We start from the raw sequence: 25,766 nt of genomic DNA on the forward strand, positions 1-25,766 counted from the left end.
ATAATAATTGAAAATTTGATGGAACGATTATATTTATTTATGAAACAGTACCTAGTCGCATTATTATAGGGGAAATAATCAAAAAATGTTCCTTGTATTTTGTAATAACACTAACTGCACTTAATACCACTACTCTTCTTTCCTTTAGTTTTTCCAGTATAATTATAATTTACATTTGTTAAATCATAGTATACATATTTAAATAGGCTTAATTGTGTTGGGTCTACCAACATCAAAACATACATGTTTAGCTGTCACAAATATTCCGCAAAACAAACAATATTTTCTCTCGAGAGTCTCCATGATGATGTAAAATATGGATTGCTTTATTTGAAAACCTGTAGCTTAAACTTGTACTTTATTGAAATGCACTGACCCAATGCGAAGCGTAGGTTTGTTTGCAAATATGTACGCTGCCCGATCGTACTGACAAATACCTGGAATTTCGATATTGGTGTATGGAACTGCACAAATCGCAAACATTTCTCCTTTCAGCTACTATTAATGTTTGTTTATATCGTTCGTTGAGTATCGTCGTAATCAGAGTTATTATAGGTTTATTTTAGGTTTGATTATTATAATTTTTTTATTATGTTGAGCTTCTACTCTACTTGTTTAAATTTCATTATTATAGACATATATATGATTCTGATATTCATTTTGTTTGTATCTTTCGTAGATTATTTCTATATTTTATATAGACGAATAGGTGATGCCCCTTTTATCTAAGATATGCAGGTTTCCTCTCGAGGTTTTCTTTTACGGTAAGGGGATGTGGTAACTACATGCACACTTAGAAGAAAACAAACTTATATATGTATGTGTATGGCCAACATATTATAGTATATCGTCTCTTATTACTATTTTGATAACATAGTTTAGAGGTGCAACTTATTCTTAACAAACGGATTTTGATTACTTTTCCTCACTGGAAGTGGTAGCTAGTCAATACTAGGGCCCGTTATATACGTATATAAATACTCGTAGTACTTTCCTTTTACAAATGCGTAAAGTGGAGCTGTCACTAAGTGACGTGAAGGCTCGGTGGAATTCGGTATTTCTGTTAACAGCTAAAAGCTAAGTTGGGTTTTTCGAGTAATATAATGTATTTTACGCACTTAAGAATTTCACATTTTTGTATTCATTTTGTTGCATTTTAGTCTCACTATAGTTGAACAGAATAAAGATTTAATAAGCAGCAGGCCAAGATCGGCAGCAGGTATGTTGATAGATATCATCTCGTCGTAAATAAAAAAATATTTACTTATAGCAATAAATTTTACTCGATGACTCCTGGCCTTTTGCCTTCTGTACTAAAAAAATAACTATTTGTATACTTGTATATTTTTATATTGTATATACTATTTGTATAACACAAAATTATAAACAAAACAATATATATACATAATAAGTATAAGTCCACTAAAGTATTATGTTAAAGTTATGCAGTAAAATTGTATACGCTTTTATCTAATTCCAAAGTGCCCATAAAATGTAATTCACACGCAAACGAATGAAAACAATAAACGTTTTCAAATAAACCTGTACATTTCATGGCATGAGTATTGGATTTTCGGTTTGATTGTTTTGTTGCGATTACAATGCCCAGTGGGTAAACTATGCCCTGGGTCATCTACTGTTATTTGTTATTTATATGTTGAAACATAGGGCACATAATAGAAACCTTTTTAATAAAAATGACAAATATAATTGCCAACTAATTTTTATTTATTTCAAACGAATAAATATAAAATAAAAATCAAAAATTATATTAGAAGATGAAACATTCCCAGGGTTTTCGCAGATAGATAGATTACTTACACTTTACTTAGGTTACATACAATATCATAAAAAAGGTAATAAAATTTTACTTAGAGATGGTTTACTGCTAAGACCAGTTTCATCCAAGAAACCCAGGCGTAAAATACGGATTACAACGTGCAATAAATACCTTTTAACGCAAAAAATTGTTTTTGTGTAGAAAAAAAGCTACTGTCCTTTCATTTGTCTTCATGAAATAGGCATTATAGATAAGTTTGCCAGCCGATTAATCAAGGAAAACCACGCATTCGTATCTTAACTGAGGTTAAGCTCCAAACGATTCTTAACTGTATAATAATTACAACGATTCAGCTGGTGGCCCTCTACGTACCTTAGGAACTGGCTGTTAATAATGGTTTCCATTATTTTGGAGAACTAGGCTGTTATAGCTATGGGACGATAGTTAGACGGATCAATGCGATCGCCTTTTTTAGGGATCGCATGTATTGAAGCATGTCTGGACACTTCCGGACAGTACGCAGCACAATTGGGGGGATGCCATAAGGCCTGTTCAAATTATGAATGTCCAAGGAAGTTAGAACATTGCGGGTAGCACGTTTCCGGAATATAGTTTCCCACATCGGAATATCACACCGCGATATTGACGGTGGAGACTTCCTTTTCAAGATGGCGTTAGGCCAAGGTCAGCTCTGTCAGGCAAGGAGAAAGAAAGATAGTTAGAAGTTAGTTTAGTTTTTCGAAAAGATACATATAATTGGGACAGTAAAAGTCCTATTGCTTAAATGAGGGTTATATGATCCCACTAAAGCGTAAATAAAACCTAACGTTATAGAAATGTATTCTTTTTCTGAATATCACTCATTCTGAAAACCTCATATAGGTTTCAGAATGAATCAAAAGATAAATTGGCTGATCGAGGTCGATCATTGTTATCGATTATCCAACTTCATTATTAATAAATAAGTGAAAATGAATTTTATCTGAGATTTTTAAACAAGATTAATAAACTATTAATTTAATATTGCGTTGTCTGTAAAGTACGTGCAATAAATTCCGAAGGTTTTAATAAAAGCTGCATAAATCCTTCACTTAGACGTTTGAAATTTAAAACTCACTGACTAGAGGTGTAGGGTTTTCATTAGGATTTATTTCGTATATTCGTTTCTATCTATTTAATCCGTAACGATTGAATTGTATGCATTATAAATTAGAGGATTGTGATTATGAGATGTTTTCAATAATTCGTACAATAATGAATAAAGAATATCTACATTAATAAACATTATTTAATTATTTACAAATGATTAAGTACATGTATGCTATTAAGTGCTTAGTGTATTGCATTTTACATTTATCAATTTGCACTAGAACATTGTAAAGAATAATATACATTTTCGAAAGACGCTGATAAAGTTATTAGTTAACCGATGCTGAAATCCTATCCTGCTCCCTATTTAAGGCAGCATTGTTTCACTACTATTATAATTTACTGATTTCGTACTGGATTAGATTCAATACATTACAGCTAGATTGATTGATTCACCGAATTAATCGGAGCTAAATTAGATTGTGAGAAGAATGGCCTTCCATTCCCTTTATATTCATGCATTCAATTTAATATTCCACTTTATGGAATTGAATGATTGAATGTGTTTTGATAGCTTTTTTCAAACTATGTTAGTTTAAATAATCTAGTGGACCTACAATCGTGTTTTTGCACACATGCTTCATTAATTATTCTTATTATAAAAGAGAATATTAAGTCAGTATTTAGTCTCACGTTGTAAATTTTTGGATCTACGATTTAATACGGCTTTCTCGGATGTCCTTTATGTGCGTACTTTAAGTTGCGCACATGAAAATAATATCAATTTTCCCGGGGCTCGATCGCACGACTTCAACGATGAAAACCACATAATTAACTGCTAAGCTAAAACTGCTTTAATATTAATAACTGTGACGACTATTATCATTGCATCTATGCAGTAGGGACAATACTGAAAATATAAATTTTGTCTTGAATTTATATTTTCAGTATTGTGAGGATTCAATAATTAAAGAAATCATATCATAGTATAAAAAGTAACGATTGGAGACTAATATACTAGATAGATATACTAGACGAATAGGTATGTATATCTATCTGTATAGAGAAGTAAATGTGTAATTTATTTATTTGAATACAAAAATTAATATGACAGTGGAACACAAATTTGTCACAATTTCTCCGTCCACCGAAGCGTCGACGTTACAATACTTTAATTTAAAAAATATTGTATACAAAAAGAATATATATTTAATCGATTGATATTTCGTGCGTAGTAATCTATTTAAAACACATATATACATTTTAAAAGCATTGCTCTGATTAATCAGATTCTGTATAGCATTTAAGCGAACAAAATACGCGCATAGCTTACATTACTCTGACAATTGATTAAAAATTAAATATTTAAAACGAAAGCTTAATTTAATATTTTTATACTGAAATAATTTTATAACGTTATTACTTAGCACACATCCAGTATCAATTAACTTCACTGTTATTATAGTATCAAAACGCTAGTACACCTGTTTGAACATGTGTTTGAAATTCAGAGTATAATTCCTGGAGCAACAATCATTATCTATTAGATGATACGGCTTGCTAATTTGCATTATTTCTTGTTAGGTAATTAAGTTCTTTAAAGCATTACAAATTGAAAGAGCGCTTTTTTCGAACGTTCTCTTAAAAAATGCATTTGAAAATTTAATAGATCCTAGAACATTTTATTCTCTACCGTATATTTGAGGACCGCGGGACACGAAGTATATGGTCCCCATTCGCTTACCTAATTTTTTACTATACATTTATAGTTCAGCGATTGCAGCATATATATTTTGTAAACAAAATTCCGGGAAACCGAAAATCATATTGCCTTTCTGGAATTAAACATATATATATCGTTGACATGTATTAACTCAGTTTTTTTATATTTTTTTAGACTTAAATACTTTTTAGTTGAAGTGGAAGCTAAAATGCATCACTCTGAAAACTTAAAGCTGGCTACGAACAAATTGAGTCTTCTCGCTAATGGATGAAAGTAAGACGTTTTTATTTTTAAACAGTAATATAAAATTCCATTTTAAAAATATAATTTTAATTTGGACAGATTTTGTGTATTTATTTCTGTATATAACATATACAAGTTAAAAAAAAGTAATTAAGCAAGTATAACTCAAATGAATTGTTTTGGTAGCTCCTTGCCGGATATCGCAGAGCTAATATTCCAGACAAAGTGCCACGAACAGACCAGTTTTGCTCTTTAATTAATCGTAAACATCTCTGGACCTTGGAAGTTGGCAAAATGTATAGTGTCAACTGTTTCCTTTGGCCTTACATTTAAACATATTTTATCTTCTTTGTTGTGAAGATAAACGAAAACTGCAAAGCAATGTTATACAAAATTGTAAAACTATATAGATGTTTGTGAATGAATGATTATGATATTATATATGTATATATGACACACAATAGAGACAGTTGGTGCTTTTATCACTCAATGAATAAGTATCGCAAGACAGCGAGAAAATGCTGCCAGCGTTAAAGGTACACTGCTACTGCTTAAATTTTGTTTTTATTAATTTTCAATTATTTTTATTATTACTAAGTAGGTTAGGAGTATTGCAAATACTGTATATTTGTGTTCGAAATAACTTTAAAAAGTGAAACAAAAGACCAAACAATACAAATAAATAATATTGATACACAATGAATATGATAAATCCGCTATATCAACATACTCGAACCATTCAGCTTTATTAACAAAATACTCGTTTTATATTGACTCTGTTTACTAGTAGTGTTTGTGTTGTGTTGTTTATTAGCATTGACTTCCTTATCGTAATGGTATTTTATATAATAATTAAATCTTATAAAATAAATTTCGCACCCTTGCATTTATATTTTAAGTGTTTTCTTTAATTAGGCTGCAAGAGATTGCTTACCATGCATGCATAATTTTGCATTTTATATGGCTGATTTTGTGTTTTTAAATCAATCTGAATCAAACACTTTCTTTGCAAATTTATTAAGCAATAATGCCGCACAGTGCATCATGTAATTGTTATTATAATTATTTAATTGTGAGTGCAATAAGGTGGGCATAAATAAACCAATAATTCCCCGGTCAATCTTGCCTCTGTTCTATTTCTCTTTATAAAATGAACTTTTCTTATATGAAATGGCACGTGCGTGAGTTCAGCCATTGTTGTAATCTGTAGAGACCTGGTTTACTCATGCGTTTCGCACGCTCACTGCAAAATAAAAGAGATCGTTCGTGGAATAAAATCAAAAATGGCGTTGTATGAAAGGGAATTTAAGTAATTTATTCCATTTCCCTGATGACAATCGGCCGCTTGTTACGGCAAATATTTGACCATTTATTTGATAAATGTTGGACGTTTGATTTCTATACATAAAACTACACTTTCTTCTTGTTTATCAATTTACAGTTAATTGTTCGAATCACGTTTGAAAAAAAAACAATCATATAAGTTAAATTGTGCAGTTATCATCGCTATTAAATCTACTTTTTACTACTGCATGCATTATAATTATATGTATATATAGTTATCATTTTAGTATAGCTTCCTGCGGATTTTTGCGATCTCGTCAACAATAATAGTTATATTTCGGTATTTTTTCATACACAAAGAATTAAGACCTTCCGGAAGAAACACTATCAAGATGAAAATGCAAAAATCGGTACTTTTTGAGGACCAGTCATGTGGACAGAGAGACACGGCCGGGTACTTCATTTTATAATACGTAAGTATTTTAATCAAACATTCATTAGTACAAAAGTGAATTTATTGTAATTCTTTATGTAATATCAGTGTCAATATCAAAAACCATTTTGTTTAATATTGGACAATTTGTCACGAATTAAAATATAATGTTAAGCTAAGCTGTACATATTTTTAATAAATAAATCAAAAAGGTTTCGTACCTTTAACAGTGTACTAAGTACATTGTAATAACATTGGAAAGGATTAATGAATCGCATTATTTTTGTGATTAAATTGATTGAATAAGTATGGGTTAACGGCCCGTATTTAAATGAAAGCGTTCGAGACAAACATAAGACATTTATATTTTCCAAAGCCTTTGTACTTTAAATAGCATCTCACCCTATATGAAGCCAGAATAATTCAAATAATTTGGCAGCGTAATTACATACTTGAACGGTATACGATTTTTATCGTTGCGTTGGCTTCACAGGTTCACACGTTCTGAGGGTTGTCTAAATACGGGGAATAAAAATAGAAAAATTGTGTGTGATTTTTATTTAGTTCTCAAAATTTTGTTTAGTTGCTAATTTTATTTATTTTTTAACACTTCGTTGAACATTTGAACATAATTCAATGTAAAGGAAAGGCAACTGGCGGCCTTATCACTTTCGAGCGATCTCTTCCAGACAACCACTGTGAGAAATGAAAAAAAAATGTATTAAATTAGATAAGGTTTTACTGCATAATAATACCAAAAATCTTTGTTTCGCAAAAAATCTACATCTGTTTCATGATTAATTTAAATTTTCATGGAATAATGCCCGGTCTCTATATTGAGAATAGCAGGCTTAACCACTAGGTAAACAACTAGTAGTCATAATAACTAAAGTAAATTTAGTATCTTTTCAACAACTTCGTTCCAAATTAACCCATACAAGACACCTAGTAAAATTTACAAAAAGAGGTGCTTTCATGGAAAAATGTATTATTTCTTATACATTTGTTGACAGAGGATCCTTTATTATTACAATATACTATTCCTACTTTCATCAATACTAATTTTAAAGGCCGGCAACGCACTCGCGAGCCCTTTGGCACTGAGATCTATGGGCGGCGGTATCACTTACCATCTGGTAAGCCTCCTGCCCGTTTGCCCCCTATTCTATAAAATAATAATAATAATAATAATAAACTCCAGATACAACAATTAACGTGTCTAATTATAAACGAAGGGAGTTCCATTGATTTTCTGTGATTGAGAGCGTGGGAGAGATCGTAATTAATCGATTGTAGCAGTCCTAAGTGTTGCTCATTCATCAAACAAGTTAATTAACGAAAGAATGTTTGCTCGGCCGATATCAGTAATAGAGTTCGCGGGAAATTGATGTTTGTAATTCGCGTCCCCATTCTTGAGCACAAGCTGGTGTAGCCTCAGTTTTAGGTTAGATCTACTTTGGTCTGGAGATGCTGTTGTCAAAAATACTTACTGCTTGTAGGTGGTTTTGGCCTTAGATTTTTATTTCTGTTTATAATAAATATTAAAAATTGAACTCGAAATAAGTTCCTTTTAAAGATGGTTTTGAATGAGACCTGTATTTGCTTAAATACTTTGGAAAAACTAAAGTCTACAATACTATAATTTAATTGCCCTATAGCTTAAAATTCCGCGCGTGTACACGCAGAGGCAGACTGTTTGACTGAGTTGTTGGCGAACTGATGTCGCTCAAGGCAATTACATTAAAACATTCATATTAAATGTGGAATAATCTCTGTTTGTTTGTAGAATTAAAGGAAATGTCAAATACATTTTATTAGGCCAACAAATATACTGTATCATTTTAATAATACAATAATTTATCTCCATTTATATTTAGTTCTGGTAAGAAAAAGTGCCAGCGTTTATAAGTACTGACTACTCGTAGTCAATACTTATAAACAAAATTAATATAACATAAAAACTACGAAAAAAACTTAACTTTTATGCTACAGCCTTTTAAGGCCTAGGCCTCAGATATCTGGATCTGTTTTGGGCCCAATTGTTATTTCTAATTTGTCTAAATTAAGTAGGTGCTGATCAACTCTGCTGTGTCATACACAAAATCGACTTTTTGAGTTTTTTCCTTCACCGTACGAGGGTGTTTAATGCGTACATGGAAAGTTCATTGGTCCATAGCCGCGGATCGAACCTACGACCTCAGGGATTACAGTCGCGCACTGAAGCAGGCCAATACTGCTCACCAATCTGGATTAGGCATATCTTTATAGTTTAAAACAAAGAATAGATTATTTTACCTTTAAACAAGTTTTAAACTAAAACGTTTCTAATTTATATATACGGGAATATACCTCGACGTTTGCAATGGTTTTCAGCAATTGGCAGCGAGCGACAATTACAATAAATTCGTGTAAATAAAGAACTTTATTTAAATGTACACGCAAAAACTAAACAACTTCGTAGTTTATCGTATTACTTATTTAAAAGCAAGTAGTATTACTTGTCAATGTCAAGTACAGGAAACAATAGAGACGCGAACAAAGGGTCTATATAAAAATTAGCCTCAAAGGGCCCTCGAGGTCACCCTTATCCTCACAAAATATCTGATTACATACTCACTAGAATTAATCTTATTACCACCTACCTGACTGGCTCAAATTATATATTGTGGTTAGATTTTTCTTATAAGATATTCATTTAAATATCGACAAATGGGTTAAATTAAAACTTCAGAAATCGAAAATCTAAATTATTTTTTAAGTAGCTCTCCACATCCTAATTGAATTGAAGGTTATAAGGGCAAAGGTTAATTCAGGGATCTAATAAATGAGATCGTATTTAGCTGAGTATTGAGAACTGATTTATCGAGAAACATGTTCAATGCTGTGTTAGTCTTTTTATATTTATTATCGTATTACCGATAATATATAAACCCATACATATACAAAAATATTACTTACAGATTTGTCTATTAATTTTAATATCAAACTATGATCAGTTCTCTAATAAAGATAGCATCTTATATATACAATATACTTTTGTTTAGACAAAATTATATTGTATATATCACAATCTTAATAAATCAAAATATTAGTCAAGTACGCGCCGATAGTCAATTGAGAATTTTGAATGGTTTATTAACACAACTTATTTGGTTTGTCAACATAGACACTAATTTCTTTTCAGTTGTATTCTTCATTGCTGAAGGTAGTGTCACTGTAAGGTGCCTACTGTCCTGCTAGTGATCTCTCCACTTTGTTCGGTTTGTAGCTTCCCTTGGTGCAGCTGTTACGGGGATACCCGTGAGAATCGTGACTTGATCACACCATCACCAAAACGAATGTGTATCAGCAAGATTTAGTATGATAATACCTTTAGTATTTAGTATATTGTAGTAGTCTTTCAGGAATGTGAGTGTTAGTAAAAAATATTTACAATTCCTTGAACAGCCAATAACCAGCCCTTAAAGTGAAATTCACGTAGCCCATAATATAATCTATTAAGCTGAATATGCCTGACGGTAAGACGTGACGTCGAAACTTCACACGAACAAGTTAACGTCAACGTCTCGCACGCCAGCTTTGTAACTTTAACATTACAATTAATATGTAAGTACGTGACACTTATGTTCTGCCGTTTACAGTATTTACAGTTTCATCTCACTGTTTTGCTCTATTATTATAATATTTATTGATCAACATAATATAATTTCAACGCAATTACGTTCTAGCTCAAGTTCTAACCAATTTAATTTAAAGTTAATTTAACAGGAAGCATAGCGGCGGCAATGACTTTCGGATGTCCATGGTTACTCACATTGCCAGAAGGCTCGCAAGTGCATTGCCAACCTTTCAAGAAATGGCATGCTCTTTTCTAGAAGGACCCTAAGTTGAATTGGTTCGGAATACTTCAGTGGGAAGCTGGTTCCATATAGTGGTGGTGCGCGGCAAGAACCCATCTTAAGAAACGCTCAGTTCTGGAACGACGGACGTTGAAGTTATACGATTGTGTTTTGTATTCTGTCTTGACGTTCGATGATGAAACTCAGCTCCAGGTATTAGTCCGAACAACTCTTCTGAACACCTCCTCGTCTTTCGATGGTAGCTGAGGCTTTAAGTGTTTTTTTAGCGGAAAACATTATTAAGTAATATAATTGCTTTTAGCCCAACCGTTTGTTCCAAAATCAATGCAATAGAGCAAACTAGGAGCATCGAAGCAGCTAAGCCAACTTTAAAGTATATATAGTCCACTTTATCAATTGTTTTACATAAACCCGTTAACTTCAAGGCAAAGTAGTTCAAAGTTCCTTTACATGAAGCCTTCGAGATTTTGAAGCGAAGTTATCACATTGTTTAACATGGATTCACGGTTGGAATAGTTTGTGGCAGAGGCTTAGTGCATACTCTAGATAGAATTATTGTTTATACCTAGGATTATTCACATACTTTTAAGCAATATACCGTGTTCATATCATGTCAACGTCCACTACTGAAAAAAGGCGCTCGAAAATTGAGCTTACCCAACGTGCCATTCTTAAAATATCCTATAGGAAATCTTTTCGCTACTCAACTTCAAAATTGTACAATGAAACAAAACTTTTAACTGTTACTGTTATAAATAAACAGACCTTTTTGGAAACAAACAACAACAACACCACATCGTACACAACGCAAACCTATATAAGCAACCCAAAAAACGCATTTTTTTCGCCCAACGCTTTTTCTCCTTCCCAGGCCCTTTCATCTTTCACCACTTTCTTAAAACAGAATTTTCACAAACATTTAAAAACCCACATTACATTCATTCACTAAAAATTTTAAACAACATCTTTTCGACCTGTTCCATGCTGATACAGAAAATATTCTTATTGTGCAAAAATAGTTTAAATATAAATTTGTGTTATGTAGAAATCATAAATTAAAAAAAAGGTTAACATGTCAAAAGGAAGAGACTGGCTCCTAGTGCACTTAATTTACCTTAATATCCTGTTACTGTGGATAATACAGTTTTTATTCTTTCAGGCTATAAAATGTCGAGTTATATTATAAATCTGACGGGTGATATATGCGACGGAGTGAGTAAGAAACTTAACTAAAGAGTTCCAGGAACGAGGTCAGAAGCTAAATAATGGTGCACGAAGGTCAAGGATTACGGGGAAGGAAGGTAGAAAGTGAATCGCAGGAACTGATAATGAGCAATAGGGATATAGTCAGTGGCGTAACTATACCATCTGGGGCCCGAGGCAAATCTTCTTTCGTGGCAATTCTTTTGATGGGGCCCTATCAGTAAAAATCGTCCCTACTCAATTTAATTTTAATGAACTTCGAGATTTTCAGCGTACTCAATTACACGTTGTAAATGTCCCACTAATGACCATAGGCCTCCTCTTAGGCGAGAGGGAATGGTCTGTAGTCCCCACGCTAGCCCAATGCGTATTGGAGACTTCACATTCATCCATATCCAACATAATATCTTTTGGGCAGGGGCCCTCTTGGGTCGGGGGCCCGTGGCATTTTGCCAGCCCTGCCACCCTATTGTTTCGCCACTGGATATAGTCGACAAGAAGGACGGAGACAGGGAGCACGACCTGAATTTTAACAAAAGCAGGACCTGCATAAATCATTGAAGATAATGACGTCAACATTGCTTTTGTCATAAATTTGTTTTTTTGAATCAGCCGTTTAATGTCGACATTGTTTACTTTTTAAAGGCTTCTGCTTGATTCCTCCGCTCATTCGAATTGATGGCCGTATTTAATAATTAAGAAAAGCACAGCATTTACGGTTTTGCACTAATTTGACCTTGACGTTATTAAATTACAATGACATTGGCAGCTGACACTAACACCATTGCTCTGACATTTAAAATAATGACTATGAAATTACTATTACTATAGCGTATAGACTATCAAATAGTCGTTAATTTATGGATCTATCAATATTGACAAATCAAATGAACCACTATTATTAAACGATTATAAATTGATTAGACTTTGACGTTGTAAATTTACGAGCTCTGTGACAGCTGACACCAGCGCCATTTCGCCGACATATAATATTCTTTGGTTGAAGATATCTCAGTAAATACTGGTATTGAGGGTAGCTTCGTGTATAACTAGCTACGACCGAATTTAATCGGATGAAAACCCTAAATGAACAGCTTTGATAAATAAACATGTACCGCAAGTCTAGTGTAAGTATAAAACGTTCCGCCTGATTAATTATTTAATCAATTAAATTTGCACAAATTTATATGTGATAGAACATCGAAAGACAAAGGAGTAATGTTGGTTCTAGGATAAATCCGACGAAACTAACTTTCTTTGTTTATAACGAATGACATTCGGTCTTTTAAAGCACCAAGGCTTCAGTAACTAACAGTATTAGGAAAAAATACTAGTAATAAATAAACATACAATAAACGAACATATGATAAAAAATATTGTTATAATATGTTCGTTTATTTATTTATTTTATTATACAAAAATTATACATAAGTGACACATTACAAATATAAGAAGAAATTCAAGTTATAATTGGAGAAGTGTCCTTAAAAAAAAAAATATATATCATTAAAAAAGAGTAATAACAACAATTAATTTTGCAAATTAATCAATTAAAGATTAACTTTGATTAATTTAGCGTTAAATTAGCGTTAGACGGTACGATTTCTATGTATTTGGTGATTTAATATGTGTACATTTAGGAGTTAGGATAACTAGTAACAATAAAAAAAATTAACATAACAAATTTAATATGTATACTGATAACAATTCTAAAGATTGAAAATAAACTTGCTTTATTATTATTATATTTATAAATAGTATTGTAAAAAAAAGCGAAAGAATAAATAAATTATTAATTGCTTAATAAAACGCAAGTGATTAGTTCATGCTAAGTACTTCTACGCTCCACCTCGCGTGCGTAGCCCTTCGTAGTTGGGCGCCTAGATGCTACGAACTGACTTAAAATAATACTGTTTAATCGTTTAAAATAATGACAATAGTATTCAAAGTTCACCCAAACTATTTCATATTTTAGTTTTCTTAAATGATTCGTTAATAAATTCGGGATTTAATTCCGTAACTGAGTTGCCGCGTTCAGACCAGACATGTTGACATGTTTCATATAAGTACATTTAACAAGCCTTGCAAAAACATCTTCATTAATGTATATACCAATGCTCTTACTGCAAAAATCTATAACCTATAATACATGATAAGAGAATTAATCAAGATGCGAGGTGGTTACGCGAAATCTATGTGAAGTACGTGCGCCATATTGAATTTATAATAACATTATTTTGGTAAACGTGCCGTATAAAGGCTTACATTTAATTACGAGTTTAATTAAAAAATATTAAAAACGCGTTTCGTGATTTCCATATTGTGATTTTGGATAAATATTGCGTTGATTAAATTACATTACATTGTCTTATTAACAGGCCACAATGTTTTTTTTTAATGGAATAGGCAAACAGACAGGAGACTCATCTGATGTTAATAAATAGATACTGCCGCCCATGGACACTCTTAAAGCTGGAGGGCTCGCGAGTGCGTTGCCGGTCTTTTAAGAATAGGTTCGGAAATACATCAGTGGGCAGCCGCTCCTTAAAAAACGCTCATTTGTTGAACGACGGACGTCGAGGCGATACACTCCATGGTAAATGCGGTAGAAGATGCAGAGTGATCCCACATCTCTACGCCGTCTAAGGGATCAAACCGCTCGGAAAGTCTGAAGAAAGAAAGACTGGTCGTTGATGATTCGAATCGCTCTTCGCTGAATACGGTCAAGTGGAAGCTGGTACTGGATGCGAGTACTGTTTATATAATGTTAGAAATAAATAATTCATTCGAAATAGAGTATTCTTCGAAATTTCTAACATGCATTAATTTATTCATCCATGGTTTTTTTTTTCATGGAACTTACTCATTGTGATTCAAGCTCTCAGCGATAATAATTCTCTATAAAATATATATAATTTTATACAAATAAGGGTACATTTTTATTTGAAGCACATATTCAAGGCACATTGGTGTTTTTGCTTAAAGTCCCTTCTTGTGTGACCACAGACAAATGATTTTATAAATATAATTTCCATTACACAATATACAATTGTTAAAGATATATTGAAAATTTTAAATATGCACACGCGGTGAGTTTTCGAAAGCAATAAAATTCCAATATTCCTTTGAAATCGACACCTCGTTTCACACGGCCTATTTTAAGGGTCTTTATTTACGAACATTTTATTATTTAATATATAAAATATTAAATTCTTGGTTTGTTTTGTATGCGAATGGTGTATCATCCGCTCCACTCTCTACAATTATAATAACATATTAATTTTTGTGTTCGGATTAATATTTTTTATATATAAATTTTAAGTTTTACTGGATAAAATATTAAAGAAATGAAATCTAATTAAAAAATTTATATTTTATGTAAATTATATTTTTGTCGATGCATATTTCTACTCTAATGTAAGCGTTTCTCCAACTTTGAAGTGGTGCGTTCCAACCCAATTGATGTATATAATATACGCAATTAACACTTGTTTGTACTGTGAACTGATATATCGTAACGCAAAGCAAAACTGAACGGCGTATGGCAGGAACAGTTTTAATACTTATCTAAAAAATAAATAAATTAGATAAAGAAATTGTTCTGCCCTTAACATTATTAGGAGGAGGGATAATTCATATATTTGTTAAGACGTGCTTGTGTATATCTGACCTAAGCTATAGGAAATCACTCAAAATGGAATACGTTATTTCGAGCCTTGTGACATTGGTGTTAAATCGATTTTCATAGCGTTTCTGAATCTGGTCACATTTACATATTCACGGTATCTTGAACACGCTCAACAACTTTGTATCATCTACATACGAAATTTATGCCGACCATGATGGCCTGTATTCATCGAACATGAATCACACTAAATAATTGAATTAACCAAAACTTGAACAACACAGGACAATAAAAATACCCAATGAGTTCTTGGGATCTAATATATATCAACTGGATGTAGTAGAACGGTCGACTGTGAAAAACTGTGGGTTCGTTACAGGCTATACACAATATTATCTGTAGTCATGTTGTATCTACGCGCCCTACTACGAAGGGCTACGCACGCGAGGTGGAGCGTACCAATCACGGACAAGCTAATCACTTGCGTTTTATTAGGCGAATATCGCTTTGTCAAATATCGTTGTTAACAAGGAGCATCCATTGCTATTTGCTATAGCACTATCTGGATGTGACCTAGGGGTTTCAGCGTGCGACTCTCATCCCTGAGGCCGTAGGTTCGATCCCCGGCTGTGTACCAATGGACTTTCTATGTGCGCATTTAAAATTCGCTCGAACGGTGAAGGAAAACATCGTGAGGAAACCGACATGACTACGACCGAAAAGTCGACGGCGTGTGTCGGCACTGGAGGCTGATCACCTACTTCCCTATTAGATTAAAAAATGATCATGAAACAGATTCAGAAATCTGAGGCCTAGACTTAAAGAGGTTGTAGCGCCACTGATTTATTTTTTATATTAATAAATGTCTTAAACCAAATTAAACTATTTATAGATTAATATAATTATTACAGTTTTAACATAATCTACAGGCAGCAGGATACTTTCTTCCGATTACTGATTATTTTAGTATGTCATAAATTCGAAATATTTGTTAAAAAAAGATTGATTAGTGCTTGTATATAGCTTATAATCTCATATATTTGATTTATCATATTCCGCTTGATCTCAAGATATTAAGTGACTAATATTACAAAGTTTTAATTGACACTTTCCTTGGCTTTTACATAAATTTATCTCTAATTACGGAAACCAATCTAAAGTTATGAATCTTTAATGATAATCCGGTCAAATTAGACTAAAAAATAGGGGTAAGGTTACAATAATTCGCACTTGGCTGAATATTGGTAGGATTGCTCAATACACTATTATAAAGGAAATGTGAAAAGTCCTCATCGATCCGGCACGTGCAAAAAAAATTACTCCGGTTCAAAGATCACAAAAATGGGTTTTTCGCGATTTTCAGCAAAATGGTAAGTTTTATCATAAAATTAGTTCAGACAAAAATTGTAGATCAGATAATTATGTATAAAAAATGTCAAAATACTTTTTTTCCTAAGAGCCACCGTTTTTGAGATATCACGATTCAAAAAGTTAAAAGAGTTGTAATCGTCATAATATGCACACGTTTCCACGCCACCTTTGAGGTAGTATTATTACTTGTACACTAAGAGTTTATAGTTTTGTGTATTGCATTTTTTATTGTGTACATTCTTAATGTATATTAATAAATTATATAATGTTGTGGTTGTGGTGGTGAATTTTGTGGTTTACAAATCACTTGAACAATCTGCTTCTGCATTACTAATAAAAATTTAATATCAGCTATACTTCACAAAATTACCCTATGATAAATAAAATATAAAACCATTAATGCAATTATATTATATTCTTATTCACGGTCTATAAATAAATACAAAAAAGGTTAAGTACAATCAAGTATTGATCAAGAAGCTAATTAATTAAAAATACAATCAATTGAACAGCAAGTAGGAATTGTTAGCCGGAGGGAACGGACGGGAAATTGCAAGTGATGCATACTACTAGTACTAGGTATACACGAGTTTAATTGGCTCCTTTGATGGGATTACAATAAAAAAGAGAGTAAATTGGAAGAAAAGAGTTGCTCGTTTCGAAACGAATGAAAGGAGGTAGGAAAGGTTTTTCTTTTAAACACAAAAGCCAATTCATGCAACTCTATTATAGACATATTTTTTAATTATAAATTGCACTTTTAACTGGCTCACCAGAGGGCTCGCGATTGCGTTGCCGGCCTTTTTCGAATTGGTGGCTTTTTATATTTAATTTAAAACATTACAAAGTATTTGTATAGTTTACGACACTTTCCGCTGCCATTGTTTTTTTACATAAAATCTATTCCAGACCGTCCGAGAGTGATCTGTCTATTATATGCTTACGACTTTAAAATTACCTATAGTTTAGAATAGATTAACTTTTAACTATAAAGGATAAACGAATAAACATTTCCTTCGAATTCACGTTCATAAACCCGAAGAAAGCCATAAAATGCACCAGTTAAGACCCAATGAACGTTTTACGACTCCGTTTGCAGACAATCGCCCAAGGCAATACTTTGTAAAATGGTATAAATATTTTAAGTTTCTTCTAACCAATGTAACTTATTGTAATGATGATGTTCGTATGGAGTAACTAACGTACTAACACGAGTTATGTAACCTAACATTATTTAAGTTACGTATGTATATTTTATTTAATAATTAGAAGCCAAATGTTAGCAATTATCGCACAATTGAAGCCAAAATGAGCCCTTTGATTCTCGCACACATAAATTGTAATATATCATTCTCGTTTCCGATAATGACCAATAACATAAGTGTATTCAATAAGTCAAGTTAGTTTTTTGTCAAGCTAGCGTTGCAACTCTAATATCCATACTTTTATGTTTGTTATAAGCTCATGTCTTAAACGATTCAAGCCAGTTGACACCCAGCTTCAAAAAGAGTTTCATTTACCATACATTTGAACATCCCTACAAAACATCGCCACCGACATAACTCACGTGAACGTTTTTTATCACACTGCACCGTTTCTCAATTAGCTAATTTTGAAATAGATAGAATAGAAGAAACGAAATAATATATACTTATATATGTCAGGGAATGCTCGGATTATCAGGAAATGTTCTGATCGAGTCAATGGACCGTTGATTTTATTGTTGCTTTGGATCATTGAGATTCCTTTTATTACCTTTTATTTAAGAACCATATTTTGATTCAATTTGTTTTGTTTACACATACATAATATTTTACAAAGTCATATTCTCTGTGAAAAGAAAATCACACCTATGATTCAGAAATGTGTCGGTCCCATTTTGTGACGGATCATGTGGATTTACATAGTGTAAAAGCAATACTAGAGATGCTATATGCTTTTTTGTCCTTTATGTAAAATTACTATTTCTTATTAGTAAAGCAGTTTTATTTACTTCAATGATACTTAAAAATGCTTCGTCTTGGAGTAGGGTGTAAATTAATGAAATGCTTAGCACATTATTAATAATTTGCAATGCTTCCAGCCGCGGTTTCACTCGCGTAGATACCGATCTCATGGTAGTCTACTAAGTCGGACTATAGATATATTTTTGTTAACATAAAAGTTTTATTTTACTTAGTTTCTTAGTTTTTAATTACTTCCTTTCAGATTATTAGATACAAACTTACATTTATAATCTAATCAATTCTTTATAGCGAATATATAACTAACAAATTTTTAAATTCTTAACATCACTTACGTAGACCATTAGTAAATTTAAAAATACTCTACAGGTATTGAAAAATTCTTGAATTCTATTAGGTAATGAAATAATTTTTTGAATCAGTTCAGTAATATTTAGGATATAATTTAAAAAAAAATAAAATAAAAACAAAAATTCCAAATGTAAAACATTCTTCTATAATATTAAAGAAGAGATTTATTTGAAGAACTTCAGTGTCTTAGAACTCCCTATACACAATGTTTGACGTAGTTTTGTTTTGTGGCAGCAAAATAATTTCATGTTTTGGAGTTCCGACTCGGGATGGGCCAAGATACAATTGCTCATGGCTAAAACATTCTTGATGTAGATATTGATACGTTCTATAACATTTTTTTGTTCTATCATCAATAGTTTCCACAGCTTACGCCATGACAAATTTTTTACGGATAATTTTGTCACACCTTGGGTTACATTATTGCATTTTAATGAGGGATCCCTGTTTTATTTTGAAAATGTTTCCTCTTTATAATATTTGTACAAAATAAATTTGTGAAAGCAAAATTCATATTAATGTATTGAAAATTAATATAAAGACTTAATTACCAACTTGTAGTCTTCACTAAATTCTCTTTGATTAATTTTCATTCTAAGCTATTTGGACAAAACTAAAACACAATTAATACAACTAAATCTTCAAATACAACAAACCACGTCAACAGCTGGTTGCAAGTTGTAGTTTAATTATGATAATGGATAGTTGCTATACTTGAATATCGTTTAAATTTTTATCGTAAATCATAACTCTTACGGTGCACTTGCTTTGGCAAGTCAATTTAAAAAATGCAGTGGGGCATTACCTATGCCTGGGCCTTAGATTTGTGTATTTATTGTGATTATTTGTTTTTTCTCACAGGAAAGTCACCTTCTGCCTTGCATTTTTACGTCAGCTTTCTGTGTCTTACACACGGCATCGACTTTTTTGGAATAAAAAAAGTCTATTGGTGGACAGCCGGGGTGTGAACGACGTAGGTATTTTTTATATAATAGGGGGGCAAATGGCCAGTGGGACACCCATAAAGGGCAGTCATCGCAGCCCATGGCCTCCCATATTTGGTGGGTGCCGGCCTTTGAGGGTCAAATTCACTCTAACTTTGAATAGTTGGAGGTCGCATCTCTCAGGGAATCAATTTGACAGCTCGCTAGTTCGCAAAAGAAAGTCCATTTCACAATGGACCGTGGAAGACTTCCTGCCAGCAAGGTGATGTTCATGATATTTTGCATTGATAAGGGTTCAAAGGAAGGTTCAAACCCTCTCAGGCATGAGTGGGCACGCAGAATCCTCTAGATAGACACTGCTCTTAGTCAGAATACAAATTCATTATAAATATCAGTCCGTGCACGGTTTTAACTGTAGTGCACGTCATGTCTCTTTTTACCATAGCGTAAATACAATTTGATAGAAGAAAACCTACTTTAAGCTAGCGTAAAAGTTAAACATATTGCCGTAGAACACCGCGATCTTTGAAACATTATAAAGAAGGGTCTGATAAGGTAATTGGAACATGAAACGCATGTCAATTGGAACTCATTTTTCAGACATCTGAAAAATGAGAGCCCAAATTATGAATTTCCACACACTGGCGTTAACGATAATAATTGATTGATGACCTTCTATTGTTTAGGAACCAAAGCTCAAAGCTTAAAAAATAACCCTTATTACATTTTTATGGTACAATTTTTTCATCAATAAACAAATATCACTAAAAAATTAATGGTTTTGTCTTTAAACAACCAAATAATAAGCTAATAATGTAATTAATAAATAAGGAATTTAGGAAAATAGATTTAGAATACTAAATATATGTCAAATTTAACATACTCATTACAACAACTATCATTAGTTCATACAGTGTATATTTCATACTATATTATGGTGAAAGTCTTTTGTACCTATACGAAACTGTAATTTTTCTTTCACCCTTAATCTAATCTAGGAGTCATTACATTAGTACAAACAGACAGTAGACACAAACAGAAGCAATAACGGAATTTAAAGCTATAGATAGTGCTTTACAAGGATTTAATACGAATACTTGTTTTCGTTTATTTTTTGCTCTCCTTTTATTTATCTAATTATATTATTTTCTCCAAAATTTTGAATCGGTCCTCGCTGCTGAACTCAATGAGTTTAATCACTTATATGAACACAAAAATGTCTGTTATATATGACGTCATCAATCACATATATATCTCAAACATGAACACAACAAAAGCTTGTAAGATAAATAGCTTTCACGAATAACAAATGTCTGTTTGTTTGTTTTGTTTTCTGCACAATTCGTTCCAATTGTTCCGGGACAACTGTATTGATAGCCACTTTATTATAGCTGTTTATACAGGGTGTTGCAGTTATGTTAATTTGAGTACGGCGTAAACTCGTATTTTCGCTATAGAGAGTTGTTATCTAAAAAGGAAGTTATATATTTCGATAATAAAAACAAGGTTAACCAAAGCCGAATAATTTCATCGTTTTAGGGAGTTTAATGTCAGTGTCACATGGAGTTTAAACAATATTGTTAATCAATTCTGTTTAGGAAAAAAGTAACCGAATTGTGAAGTACTTAAAAAAAAAGGAAGAGAAATTAATATATCTAGTTTTACATTTATAGTTTATAATTGGGATATATACACATTTTTTTATATATAGTATAAAAAATAGAGTTGTTTTAAAAAATAATTAAATTTAATATAACTATTATTGTTATCTAATTTTTAAATAGAACAGAAGCAAACGGGTAGGAGGCTCATCTGATGTTATACCACCGCCTCCCTATGCCAGAGGGCTCGCGAGTGCCGTGCCGGCCTTTTAAGAATTGCTACGTTCTTTATCTACTGTCAAGGTATAATACGATGGTATCTTATACGTAGGTTTTGCTATTTGCCAACGTATGTTAGGGGAAAAGAGACAAATGTATCTGCCTAAGGCAGTTGCAGGCATTGGAGTTTTGTACAGGCTTTTACTAATGATTACAGCCAGATATTTTTATTATACATATTGTAACTTAAACATTCCCTTTTACATACAAATCTCTACAATATATAACAGAAAATAATTAGGCGTTTGGATAGACTGAGGAACTTTGTGTGAAGTTAAATTTTCATTTAATTTTAATTTTACCGTAGCCTTTTTAAGCTTACAAACGTTTTTTTCACATCGAATACTAATTCTATATTCTATGAAAAAAAAACGCCAATGTTCAAAAATTTAAGTTTTTTAGCAAAACATAGTCCAAGATGGTATCAGGAATTAACACAGTTCAAATACTTTATTTTTGTTTGTGTGATTTATATTGCAAGAAAATCATTTGTACAGAATTTTATTATATTATATTTTATATGCATTATTAATTTTCTCGATTCGATTTAAATATAATAAAACATATTATTTATTTACCTTTTACATTGTAATTAAATAGTTAGTTACAATAGTAGCATGCAATGTTATGTACGTATATATTATTAGAAAAGCTCTCTAATTCTATAATTAATTTTTTATGTAATTTCAGAATTTACGAATTTTATTACTATAAACACAATAAATACTCACCAAGAAAATAAAACACTAGCCTCTGAAACCACTTCACTTATAACTCTACAGTTAGTATTTGAAATTTAGAATTTAAAAAGTAACACCTTTTCCCGCGATTTCCGAGTTTTTCCAAAACCTTGAGCGAGCTCTTAATCTCGGCAAAATTGGGCACCGACTGAGGGAAGTTGCTAAAATCGAGACGTTTTCCCGCGCACATGCGCAGATAATATATAATTTTTACTATTGTACCTGCTGAAATTTTACTCATTATACATTTGTTATAAGTGAGGCTAAACTAGAATTGAGATATTTGTATTAAAAAAAAAAATAAAAATAGGTAAAAAAACTTTTTAAGTTAAACGGTTTTATGTTAAACATACATTGCAATGTTTAAGATAAATGTACTAAAAACCAAAAAATAATAAAATAGATACAGTCGTGGGAATTATAAACATATGCATAGACTAGACTAAAATAAAACCGTGGGGCACGTCAATTGTCTACAAATTATCGACTTAATGTGCGATAGAAGAATCGTTTAATTCGTCGTTAAAATAGGCAGTTGGCCCGCAGACGGTCAGGAAATTACTTACTATTTTCTTGCTCATGGAAATTCCAATAGTTATACACTCCATGTAAATAAAAGAGATGTTTCAACTAGTTTATCGTTGGACATTCACACTGCTGGCTGGCGAGGAATCGTTTCACTGCTCGTAGTTTGTCTTTAATCGACAAAACATATGATAAAAGTACTACTCGCTCACCACTATGAAACCCTAAAACTCGCTTATAATCGAGCTTGCTAGCTTGTTTCCACATTCTAGCCCTACTTATCACACGTCCATCGTTGTCGGTTGAACAACTGCCTAATTATAGTGTAACATTACAAAACAAACATTTTAATCAACGATTGTAGACAATTGACGTGCCCTACGGTTTTATTTTAGTCTAGTCTATGCATATGTTTATAATTCCCACGACTGTATCTATTTTATTATTTTTTGGTTTTTAGTACATTTATCTTAAACATTGCAATGTATGTTTAACATAAAACCGTTTAACTTAAAAAGTTTTTTTACCTATTTTTATTTTCTAGTTTTTAGTTTTTATTTCGCATTCTGTTTAATTCATTTAGTGCTTCATTATTGCAAGGTTCCTTGCCCGTTAGTTTATATAAATAAATCAATTCTATAATATAAATATAATATATATTTAATTAATAAAATAGATACAGTTTTTAATATAATGTTATATATATATATATATATAATATTTATATATTATATAATATTTATTTATTTATTTTTATTTTATTTATTTAGTTTATTGTATTGTCACCAAAATCCAAAGTGTATACAAAATTTCAGATAAATCGGTTGACAGGAAGAGGGTGAAATTTGAATTACTAAATTTGACCCAAGAATAAATAAAACAAACGGGGTGAGCTAAATAAAACCGTTTAACAATCATTACAATAGTTTAGAACTTAAAATCTTTTTTTCTGTATTCTGTGTGTAGAGTATTTTCAAGAAACAAGCGTCCCAGTTTTTAAAAGGACGACAATGCACTCGCAAATATGGCAGTAAAAGTGTCCAGAATCACTGATACTACTTAACATTACGTAATTTATGATATTTGGGTCTGTTTCTTTCTGTTCTACCAAAAAAGGCTCCTAATAAGTCAAAGTATTGGTTAGTTTTATCACTTTTTCTTTTTTTCGAAATTAGTTCTTATGAATACATCTACCAACTAACTACGTATATACAATATTGGAATAAAAATTATCGCTGCTAACCAAAATTCTAACTTCATATTCACATGAAAGTATTTATTGATTTCAGAATTTTAATTAAGAGAACTTCGATAATTATACGAATTCGTTCCGCTAACAATTTTGTACCATACATGATGAAATTCAATTGACTGTTTTTTTTTAAATTTTACAATCGTAATTATTTGGAATCTAAATTTTTTTACCGTCATAATAAATGCTAAATAATATGAACAGTAAGAGTAAATGATACAGAATGCGAGAGAACACAAAATAGAAGTCTATAGGAAGGCTATATAAAATCACGCTATGACCAATTTAACCTGAATATTTTTTTCTTACTATAATGTATGTGCTTCTATTTTTCTGCTGATACTAAGCGTTTCATACTTTATTATTATGATAATTTGATCCATTTTCAAGAGAAGGTGGCAATTACATACAATCTAGTCGAATCGGTTACAGTTTTAATCGGTTTTTGACATTAGCAAGTATCTCGGCAAATCAGACGTATTTAATAGTTTCTTTAATACCATTTCTTATAAAACAATCTCCACAGAGCAAGTCGGACCGAGTGAGGGGTAACAGAGAGGAGTGGAACTGGGAACACCGGAAATGTGGCGATTGGCGCGCGGACGTGACAGACGCGGGAGTTTTTTGTTATTTATGGTGGCGTTGTGTAAAAAGATTGTCTTCTGGTTGCGTATAATTTTCATTGTGGTATTTTAGTTAATTAAAAATTGTTTTGTAAGGAATAAAACTTTCTAGGTTGAGTGTTTTGTTACTTTTAATATTTATAGTTTGTGATTTCCAAGATCAGAAGTGGGATAACCACGCGTTTAGACCGTTTGTTTTCTAAATTTAGTACTTATTAGTGTTCAGTATTGGAGGAACCTCATCTCGGCCGTAAGTTTTATTTCTTATAAAAGCAAAATGTCTGGTCTTTCGTCTCGACTCGAGGGACAAAGGCATAGTCGCGAAAAACGGCGTTCTAGTTGTCGCGAAGCACGTCGCGATAGTGTAGATTCCCGATGTACGCCGCCTGGTAGAAGTCTCTATAGTAGTTCATCAAACCGCCGGAATCGGACTTCCAGGCGTCGTGATGTATCGCACGACCCTCATAGCTCTCGTAAACGCCGCGATAGTTCACGCTATGTAGCTTTTGATAGGATTCTTAGTAGATTAGAAGTGATCGAAGCTAGACTACCTGTATCCGTAGATAGCGTGAGTCCGTCGCGTCCTGTGAACGGGAGTCATTTAGTTTCTACTCCATTGGCTGTACAGAGTTCTGCTAGTAAGCCAGGCTCAGGCATGGCTAAAGAGGTTATTGAGGGTAGTATTCCACACACACTGGATATGAAAACCAGTGAAGCAAAGGAGGAGGGGAGCGGTATTGTTGAAGCATTGACTGCATTGTTCAAAGCAAAGTCTCACAACTTTTATATATCGCCTTTTGATCCAAATGTACACGACTTTGATGTTTGGTGCAACGAGGTTGACCGTGCCCGGCTTCTAAATAATTGGGATGATCA

At 32.2% G+C, this 25,766-nt stretch overlaps 1 protein-coding gene across 1 annotated transcript in view; it reads right to left on the bottom strand.

The window, feature by feature from the left end:
• Positions 1–22,624, bottom strand: part of LOC125051859 (dopamine D2-like receptor) — an 88,587-nt gene extending 65,963 nt beyond the window's left edge. The window contains exon 1 of the mRNA XM_047652453.1: positions 22,482–22,624. The gene's annotated coding sequence lies outside the window, so the exon portion shown is untranslated. The remainder of the gene's footprint in view (positions 1–22,481) is intronic.
• Between the last annotated feature and the right edge of the window lie 3,142 nt (positions 22,625–25,766).

Source organism: Pieris napi, chromosome 8, assembly GCF_905475465.1.
Source record: "Pieris napi chromosome 8, ilPieNapi1.2, whole genome shotgun sequence".
NCBI classification, from domain to species: Eukaryota; Metazoa; Arthropoda; class Insecta; order Lepidoptera; family Pieridae; genus Pieris; species Pieris napi.